At 41.9% G+C, this 10,700-nt stretch overlaps 1 protein-coding gene across 1 annotated transcript in view; it reads left to right on the top strand.

The window, feature by feature from the left end:
- The window catches only part of LOC112077694 (Fc receptor-like protein 5), a 12,279-nt gene extending 3,033 nt beyond the window's left edge, over window positions 1-9,246 (top strand). Inside the window, exons 6-8 of the mRNA XM_070441802.1 lie at window positions 8,052-8,111; window positions 8,223-8,280; window positions 9,202-9,246. The gene's annotated coding sequence lies outside the window, so the exon portion shown is untranslated. The remainder of the gene's footprint in view (window positions 1-8,051; window positions 8,112-8,222; window positions 8,281-9,201) is intronic.
- Window positions 9,247-10,700: the final 1,454 nt, after the last annotated feature.

Raw genomic sequence — 10,700 nt, forward strand, 5'->3', positions numbered from 1 at the left:
GGTTTCATTTCCAGTGTGATCTGTCCAGTCTGTGTAATATCCTCCTCTCTTCCTGTTTAAGTTCCAGGTGATCTCGTTCAGTCTTGTATAATCCTCTCTCTTCCTGTTGTTTATTTCAGGGGATCTGGTCCATCTGTGTTAAATACCTCTCCCCTGTGTTAGTTTCCAGACGGTCCACGTGTAATACCCCCTCGGTAATGCTGTCAGTCTGTGTAATATCCTCTCTCTTCCTGTGTTATTCAGGGATCTGGTCAGCGGTGTATACTTTTTTCGTTTAGTTCCGTGAATCTATCGTCTGTAATCCTCTCTTCCTTGGTTAGTTCCAGTGTGATCTCGTACAATCTGTTAAAATCCTCTCCTCTCCGGGTTATTTCCGGTGGATCTGTGTCAGGCGTTTATATCCTCACTCTCTCCTGTGTTTTAGTTCAGGGGATCTGCCAGTCTGTGTTAATTCCTCTCTCTCTCATGATGTTTTCCAGTGATCTGGTCCGTGCTGTGTTAATGACTCTCTGCTCTCCGTGTTAGTTCCTAGTGATCGTCCAGTCTGTTTTAATATTCACCTCGTCTCTCTCTGCATTTAGCTTCCAGAGATGTGTCCAGTCTGTGTTAATAATCTCTCTCTCTCCCGGTGTTATTCCAGGTTATCTTCCAGTCTGTTAAATATCCTCCTCTTCTCTCCTGTGTTTAGTTCCAGTGATCTGGTCCAGTCGTGTTAACTACCTCTCTCTGCTCCTGTGTTTAGTTCCAGGTGGATCTGTCCAGTCTGTGTTAATATCCTCTCTCTCTCCGTGTTTAGTTCCAGGTTATCTGGTCCAGCTTGTTAAGTTCCTCTCTTCGTCTGTTGTTTAGTTCCAGGTGGATTTCCAGTCTTGTTAATATCCTCTCTCTCTCCTCGGTTTAGTCAGGTGGATCTGGGTCCAGTCTTGTTAATATCCTCTCTCTCTCCTGTTGTTCTAGTTCCAGGTGGATCTGGTCCAGTCTGTGTAATATCCTCTCTCTCCCGTGTTTAGTTCCAGGTGGATCTGGTCCAGTCTGTGTATTATCCTCTCTCTCTCCTCGTTTAGTCCAGGTCGATCTGGTCCAGTCTGTGTTATATCCTCTCTCTTCCTGTGTTTATTCCAGGTGGATCTGGTCAGTCTGTGTTAATATCACTCTCTCTTCCTGTGTTTAGTTTCAGGTGGATCTGGTCCAGTCTGTGTTAATATCTCTCTCTCTCTGTGAGTTCCAGGTGGATCTGGTCCAGTCGTTCCTTAATACCTCTCTCTCTCCTCTGTGTTTAGTTCCACGGTGGACTGGTCCAGTCTGTGTATATCCTCCTCCTCTCTCCTTTGTTAAGTTCCCAGCCCTGGATCTGGTCCAGCTTGTTAATATCCTCTCTCTCTCCTTGTTAGTTCCAGTGATCTTTGGTCCAGTCTGTGTAATTACATCTCTCTCATCGCTCTCTCCTGTGTTTCTCTCCATGGTGATCTGGCCCAGTCCTGTGTATATCACTCATTTCCCTTGTGTTCTGCTCGTTCCACATGTGTTATATTGTTCTTCCAGGGTGTATGACTGGTCCAGGTTGATGTGCACCCCTATCTGACATTCAAACCACCACAGAGAAGAGAAACACACAGGAGGAGAGGTAGGAAGAAGAGGAGCCACAACACTCCTCATTTTCTGGGAGTAACATAATATTTTTACCGTGTTGAACATACAGTGTAACCTGCTTAGTGTTTTCCTTCGAGAACATGTTCCAGACCCGTGTCTACTCAGGGCAGTGAAGCACAGACAGACAGACATACAGAGTCAGAATGGTTCATCGCAGACCTGTCTACTTTGCATGTCTCATTGTTCTGAACAGACATGAAGATCTTAACAGGACAATCATTTACAGTCTAGATCGCTGTTAATGACCAGAATTTCACTTGCAGAAAGACAAACAGACCAAAGACTTAAGAACGGGAACACAGAAAAATAGCTCACAAAGAACAATTCTACCCTACTTAATTGCTTAATAGTTATACAGATCTATTAACACATTTCTATGTGGATTTTTGGGGTTGCTCAAAAAAGTAATCATATGCCGATTTTAATAAGACAATTAAATCTTGTACTTTATTAGAGCTGTATCTGGATCCAGGGACGTAATGTACAGACAGGTAGGTCAATCACTGTCACTAACCAATACGACGTATCAGATCCGTTATAACCTAATTACAACTACGTAGCCAGATCACATCACTAACCCTAATGTACAGACTGAGGTAGGTCCAGATCACTGTATCACTAACCCTAATGTACAGAGCTGAGGTAGTCCCAGATCACTGTATCACTAACCCTAATGTACAGACTGAGGTAGGTCCAGATCACTGTATCACTAACCCTAATGTACAGACTGAGGTATCCAGATCACTGTATCACTAACCCTAATGTCAGACTGAGGTAGGTCCAGCATCACTGTATCACTAACCCTAATGACACAGACGGTAGCCAGATCACTGTATCACTAACCCTAATGTACAGGACTGGTAGGTCCAGATCACTGTATCACTAACCCTATGTACAGACTGAGTAGGTCCAGAATCACTGGATCACTAACCCTAATGTACAGACTGAGTAGTCCAGATCACTGTATCACTAACCCTAATTACAGACTGAGGTAGGTCCAGATCACTGTATCATAACCCTAATGTACAGACTGGTAGGTCCAGATCACTTATCACTAACCCTAATGTACAGACGGTAGGTTCCAGATCACTGTTATCACTACCCTAATGTACAACTGGTCTCAGATCACTGTATCACTAACCCTAATGTACAGACTGAGTAGGTCCAGATCACTGTATCACTAACCCAATGTACAACTGAGTAGGTCCAGATCACTGTATCACTACCCTAATGTACAGACTGGTAGTCCACGATCACTGATCACTACGCCTAATGTACAGACTGAGGTAGTCCAGATCACTGTTATCACTAACCCTAATGTACAGACTGGCGTAGTCCAGATCACGGTATCACTAACCCTAATGTACAGACTGTGGTGTAGTCCAGATCACTGTCATCACTAAACCCGATGTACAGACTGAGGTAGGATTCCAGATCACTGTATCACTAACCCTAATGTACAAACTGAGTAGGTCCAGCTCCTGTAACACTAACACCTAAAGTACCAGACTGGAGGTAGGTCCAAATCCACTTATCAACTATACCTAATTACAGACTGAGGTAGTCAGTCGTGGTAACTAACATTTCGATAGGTAGGTCTCTCACGACAACTCCTAACCTAAGTACAGAGCAGTACGCACGCAAGACACGACTCCCTAATTACACGGGTAACAGTCACGTAACTAACCCTAATACAGGGAGTAGGTCCAGATCACTGTATCACTAACCTAACATGTACAGACTGAGTTAGGTCAGATCACGTATCACTAAACCCAATTAAAGGCGCTGAGGTCAGATCACTGGTATCAAGTCACTAACCACTAATCGTACAGCTGAGGGGTGGATGCGCAGATCACTGGTAATCACTCCCTAATTGTACGCACTGCGCGTAGGTCAGCATCACTGTATCATAAACCCTAATGTACAGACTGAGGTGGTCAGAATCAACGTAATCACCAACTACATAATGTACAGACTGAGGTAGTCCAGATCACTGTATCACTAACCCTAATGTACAGACTGATAGGTCAGATCTAACCGTGTATAACAACCCTAAGCCTTGACAGACTTGGAGGTAGGTCCAGAATCACTGGAGGGCACTAACACCTAATGAACGAGCTGAGGTGGAGGGTCCACGATCACTGTATCAGTAACCCTAAGTGTACACGAATAAACTTCGAGTACGTACCTAATGTCGGACTGGTACGGTACCACTGTCACCTACCCTAATGTACAGACTGGCAGTAGGTCATCACTGTATCACTAACCCCAATTAGACCAGGTAGGTCATACACTGTCCTCCATCTAGCTGAGTGTCTCAGATCCTTGAGTATCACCTAACCTAATGTAAAGACTGATAGTAGTCCAAGCACTGTCTACTAACGCCTAATGTACAGACTGGAGTAGGACAGGTCACATGTATCACTAACCCTCATGTACAGACTCGAGGTAGGTCCAGATCCACTGTACACAACGCTAATGTACAGAACTGGGTAGGTCCAGATCACTTTCATAACTAATGTCACTGAGTACCGAACACGTAACACTACCTATGCGACTGGTAGGTCAGCATCACTCAGGGTATCTACTAACCTAACTGTACAGACTCGAGGTCTCCGATCATTATCACTACCTTAACTGTCGACGGAGGCAGATCACTGTATCATAACGCACATCGACAGCACAGAGTCGTCATGTCACTAACCTAATGTACGAGACTTCGAGCTAGTCCAGAATCCACTGCGTATCACTTAACCCTAATGTTTACAGACTGTAGGTTTCCCAGATCACTGTATACACTAACCCTAATGTACAGACTGAGGCTGTCAGATCACTGTCACACTGACCCTTCAGTTAGAGTGACCAATACGACTAAGCCTATGCAGACTAGGGTCGCAGATCAGCATGGTAGCACTGAACCCTAAAAAAGTACAAGACTGTAGGGTCCAGATCATGTTAAACTAACCCTAAGTACAAGACTAGAGGGTAGGCAGATTCCTGTTATCACTAGACCTAAATGTACAGTAGCTGACGTGTAGGTCCACGATCACTGTATCATCAGCCTTTAAAACTAGCACTGTAGGCTTAGCGAGGTCAACTGTATCACTAACCCATAATGTACAGGGCACTGAGTAGTAACGCATGACAACTGTATACCTAACCCTAATTGTACAGACTAGTAGGTCCAGAATCACTGTATCACGTAACCCCTAACGTGTACAGACTGAGTAGTCCAGATTTCACGTTACACTAACTTCCACATATCAGCCATGCACAACGTAGGTAGGTCCAGATGACTACTGTATCACTAACCAATGTACAGACTGAGGATTCTAGGTATGCACCACAGACTGAGTCAGTAACTGTATCCACTTAACCCTACATGGTTCACTAGTGTCATCCACGATCATTTCAACCAATGTAGACATTCTGATACAGTTCTCAACTTTTCACTTAGACTAGGTACGCAACGATGCATTCCACGGTCCACTACACTGGCCTATCAATGGCACTGGCGCCAATGGTACACTAGAAGTTCAACTCATGTACTCACTAACCCTAATGACACGACTGATAGTCCAGCTATATCCAGCTAATTGTGAGGAGGTCAACTATATTAACCTAATGAGACTGAGGTGTCCATATCACATGTTCACACTACACCTATGATGTCAGACTGGAGGTAGTCATATCATCTGCTTCAGATAACACCTAAATTATACTGAGTGGGTCCAGATCACCTTATTCCTAACCCTAATTGTACTAGATGTTAGGTAAGGGGTCCATGACCACTGGTCCATAACTCCTAATGTACAACTTGACGTATGGGACCAGATCAACACTGGATCACTAGGCTAACCTAACCTGACTATTCAACGGTTGAGGTAGTCCGATCACTGTTATATAACCTAATGTAACAACTGAGAGTCCAGATCACTAATCACTACCCTATGTAACAGGACCTGAGGTAGACTCAGTAATCACTGTAATCACTACCAAAGTACAGACTGAGGCTAGGGTCCAGCACAACTGTTCCTCTAACCTAATTGTTACAGACTGGTAGTCCAGCATCACTGATCACTACCCTAATGTACTAGGATGAGGTAGTGCCAGACACTGTATTCACTAAGCCTCTAATTACAGATGAGGTAGACCAGATCACTGTATCACTAACCCAATTACATGATGAGTAGTCCAATCACTGTATCACTAACCCTAATGTACACGCGGTAGTCAGATCACTATATCACTAACCCTAATTACTAGCCTGAGGTAGTTCAACATGTATCCACAAAACCTAACTTCAAACCTAATCCTAATTTAACCTCTAACTAATTTCAACCCGAACTTCAAATCCAATTCAAATTAAATCAAATTATTTAATAGCATTGTACATCAGCTCGATATTCTCAAATCGATACAGAAACCCCACCTCAAAACCCCAACAGCAGAATGCTGTAGGAACACAGCTAGGAAACACTCCCTAGAATAGCCAAAACCTAGAAGAAACCTAGAGAGAACCACGATATGAGGTGCCCCCTTCTGCATGTGCCGGTGTAGTTGTACAAAAGGTCCAAGATTTCAAATTTCATAAATACCGCAGATTCACAATTAATAAATATCACATAGTTAGAGTTGTCACAGTCAGAACCTCAGAGTAAATGTCAAGGTTTGCTTTCAAAGCCATCATTCGAGTATCTCTACCGCTCCGCAGTCTCATAGAGGGGTAAACCAGGCAGTTGACAGTCCCGTCCGATTGACAGTCAGAGTCCATTTAACGCAGCAACAGGCTTGAAACTGGAACAAGCAGCACGCATTGACTGGAGACAGCAAACTATCATCAGTCAGTCGTTTCAGTGAGATGGTCCATAGGCTCATCTTCTAGATAAAGAAAGAGAAGATAGAAGACATTAGAAGAAGGCATAATTAAATTCACACAACGACCGCATAACAGGAAGGAAGTACTCAAAGATACACAAACTACCTAAGCCCCTGACACATAAACATATGCAAGCATAAATACTAGAGCTGAATCCAGAGGATTCAGGAGCATTTCCCCCAATCTTATGAACCCCATACAGGCCAAACATAAGATATAACCACCAACTTGCCAACACACCCCACACCACATAGAGATATCTTACCCACAATTCACTCCTAACCCTAACTCAACTCCATAAGTTCAACCAACTTCAACTCTACCTACTTCACTCTAAACTTCAACCTCTAATCACTCACCCTAACTTTCAACTCAACTTCAACTCTTAACCCTAATTCAACTCAACATTCAAACTCTACCTAACTTTCACCCTAACTTTCAACTTCTAACTTCACTCTAACCCTATCTTCAACTCTAACCCATAACTTCACTCTAATCAACTTCAACTCTACCCTAACCTTCACTCTAACTCTAACTTCAACTCTAACTTCAACTCTAACCCTACTTCAACTTTAACTTCAACTCTACCCAACTCAACTCTAACTTAACTATCAATCTAACTCTAACTTCAACTATCAACCTAACTCAAACTTTCAACCCTTGAACTTACACTCCAACCAACCCTAACTCAAATCAACCCCTAACTTCAACTCCACCCTAAACTTAAACTTAACTTTCAACCCTAACTTCAACTCCAAAACTCTACTTCAAACTCAACCCTACTTCAACTCTAAACTCTAACTTCAACCTCCACACTAACTCAACTTCTACATTCAACTCTAACTCGTAACCTAACTTCAACCCTAACTCTACCCTATCTTCACCTACCTATCTTCAACGCAACCTATCTCAACTTCTAACCTAACTTAACCTAACCTACTCAACTCTCCCTAACTTTCAACCTAACCCTATCTTCAACTCAACCCCTAACTTCACTCTACCTAACTCTCAACGCTGACCAACTTCAACTTACCCCTAACTTCACTCCTACACCATCTCAATCAACGCTTAACTTCCGAAAAATGAGTTTTTAGATAATGTGCATTGTATGTGTTATGAACTGATGTAGCATGTTGTGTGATATGTGAATGTAGCATTTTGTGTATGAATATGTCTAGTTGGTTTGTTTGAATGATGGTGCATGTTGTGTGTTTATGAATGATGTAGCATGTTGTGTTTGAATGATGTAGCATGTTGTTTTATGAAATGATGTAGCATGTTGTGTTGGTATGAATGATGTAGCATGTTGTGTATGAATATTACGTATTGTGTTATAATGATGTAGCATGTTGTGGTTGTTATGAATAATGTAGCATGTTGGTTATGAATGATGTAGCATGTTGTCTTTGATATGATGTAGCATGTTTTCGTTTGTTATGAATAATGTAGCATGTAGCTGATAAGATTGGTAAGCATTTGTTTATGGAATGACTTAGATGTTTTGTTTTATCTTTCGGTCCAGGTGATGTGACCTATGCTGACATCAACCACACAGAGAAGAGACAACACAACAGGAGGAGAGGTAGGAAGAAGGGAGAGACCAACAATACTCCCCTCATCTTTCTGGAGTAAATAATATGTTTTAGTGTTTTAACATGTCACTAGTTGTAACCTGTTTATGTGTTTCTTTCAGAGAACGTCGTTCCAGACCCTGTCTACTCAGCAGTGAAGACAGACAGACAGAGAAACAGGTCAGTAGGTCATTCCAGACCCTGTCTACTCAGCAGTGAAGACAGACAGACAGACAGACAGACAGACAGACAGACAGACAGACAGGTCAGGCGCAAGGATGATGATGAAAAGTAGAGATCCTGGCAGCCATTTTGTGCCAGAGGGCTCAGCACCACACATCAGTTTCTGCAGTGATGAGAGGATTTCTTCCTACATCAGTGCCACTGTGTCCTATTGTATCGGTAGTCATTTAGAGTTAAAGTTGCACTATGCAGAAATTGCTCCGCCATTTCCTGGTTGCTAAAACTCTAGTAGTTCACCTAATTTCAGTTTCTGTGACAAAGTAAGATAGATAATTGTATTATTGTTGTATTATATTATAATTGTAATAATAAAAAGCTAGTCTGTCAGATACCTGCTGGAACCCGGCACCTCTCGGTTTTGGAATGTTCTGGATTGAAAAATACTTACTTTTTTTGTGCATGTGTACCTCACTTCCTGTTCAGATTTACAAATGCAGCACTGTGTATAGTGTAGATAATCATTGTACCATATAAACCACTGGTTATAGTGTAGATAATCATTGTACCATATAAACCACTGGTTATAGTGTAGATAATCATTGTACCATATAAACCACTGTTTTCTTTTACCAAAAATATTGTTGTTTCAGCTCTTTGCAAAAGACGCAAAAACAAAACTTAGGAATGCAGCACTGTGTATAGTGTAGATAATCATTAATATAATAATAAATAATAGATAATCAAACAAAACTTAAGAACGGGAAGCATAGAAATAGCTCACAAAGAACAGATCTACCGCTACTTAGATTGGCTTTAAAGTAATATGACAGATCTATAACACATTTCTATGTGGATTTTGTTGGGTTGCTCAAAAAGTTACATATTGCCGTTTTAACAAATTAAATCTGTGTACTTTAGGTAGAGCTGTATCTGGATCCAGGGACGTAATGTACAGAGAGGTAGGTCCAGATCACTGTACCACTAACCCTAATGTACAGACTGAGGTAGGTCCAGATCACTGTATCACTAACCCTAATGTACAGACTGAGGTAGGTCCAGATCACTGTATCACTAACCCTGATATGGTACAGACTGAGGTTGGTCCAAGAGTCACTGTATCACTACCCCTAATTACAGACTGAGAGTAAGAGTCCAGATCCACTGTATCACTAACCCTTATGTCAGACTGAGGTAGGCCAGATCACTGTGATCCCTACCTCCCTAACTGTACAGCATGAGGTAGGTCCAGATCACTGTATCACTAGACCCTAATGTACAGACTGAGGTAGGTCACAGATCACTGTATCACTAACCCTAATGTCAGACTGAGGTAGTCCAGATCACTGTATCACTAACCCTAATGTACGACTGAGTAGGTCCAGATCACTGATCACTCAACCCTAATGTACAGACATGAGGTAGTCCCGATACTGGTTCACTAACCCTAATGTAAACAGACTGAGGTAGGTCCAGATCACGATGTATCACATAACCCTAATGTACAGACTGGAGGTGTCCAGAATCACGATCACTCACTAACCCTAATGTACAGACTGAGGTAGGTCCCATACTCACTGTTGATCCACTAAACCCTAATGTACAGACTGAGGTTAGGTCCAGATCACTGTAATCACTAACCCTAATGTACAGACGAGGGTAGGTCCAGATCATAGTTCACTAACCCTAATTACAGGACTAGAAGGTAGGTACCAGCTCACTGATCACTTAAACCCCAAGTGTACAGACTGAGTAGGTCCAGATCACCTGTACTCGACTACAACGATGTTGTGTTCATTGAATGATGTGAAGCATGTTGTGTTATGAATGATTTAGCATGTTGGCTTTGTTATGAATGCATGCTAGCATGTTCGTCGTTCATGAATGATCTAACAAGTGTTGTGTTCATGAATGATGGAGCATGGTGGTGTTATGAATGGATGTAGCATGTTGTGGTGATGAAATGTAAGATGTGGTTATGAAATGATGTAGCGATGGTTGTGTTAATGAATTAGTTGTACGCGATGTTGTGTTATGAATGAGTGTTAGCATGTTGTGTTTGTTATGAATGATGTAGCAGTTTGGTTATGAATGAGTGAGCATGTTTGTGTTTGTTATGAATGATGTAGAGTGTTGCTGTTATGAATGATGTTAGCAGTGTTGGGTGTTATGAAATGACTGTAGCATGTTGGTGTGTATGAATGATGTAGCATGTTGTGTTTGTTATGAAATGTAACATGTTGTTGTTATGGAATGACTGTAGAGGCTGTTGATTATGAATGATGATAGCATGTTGTGGTATGAATGATGTAGCATGTTGTGTTATGAATGAACGCATGGTTGTGTTATGAATGATGTAACATGTTGTGTTAATGAATGATAGTAGCATGTTGTGTTTGGTATGATTGATGTAGCATGTT

The sequence above is a fragment of the Salvelinus sp. IW2-2015 genome, unplaced genomic scaffold, assembly GCF_002910315.2.
Source record: "Salvelinus sp. IW2-2015 unplaced genomic scaffold, ASM291031v2 Un_scaffold4828, whole genome shotgun sequence".
In the NCBI taxonomy this organism is placed as follows: domain Eukaryota; kingdom Metazoa; phylum Chordata; class Actinopteri; order Salmoniformes; family Salmonidae; genus Salvelinus; species Salvelinus sp. IW2-2015.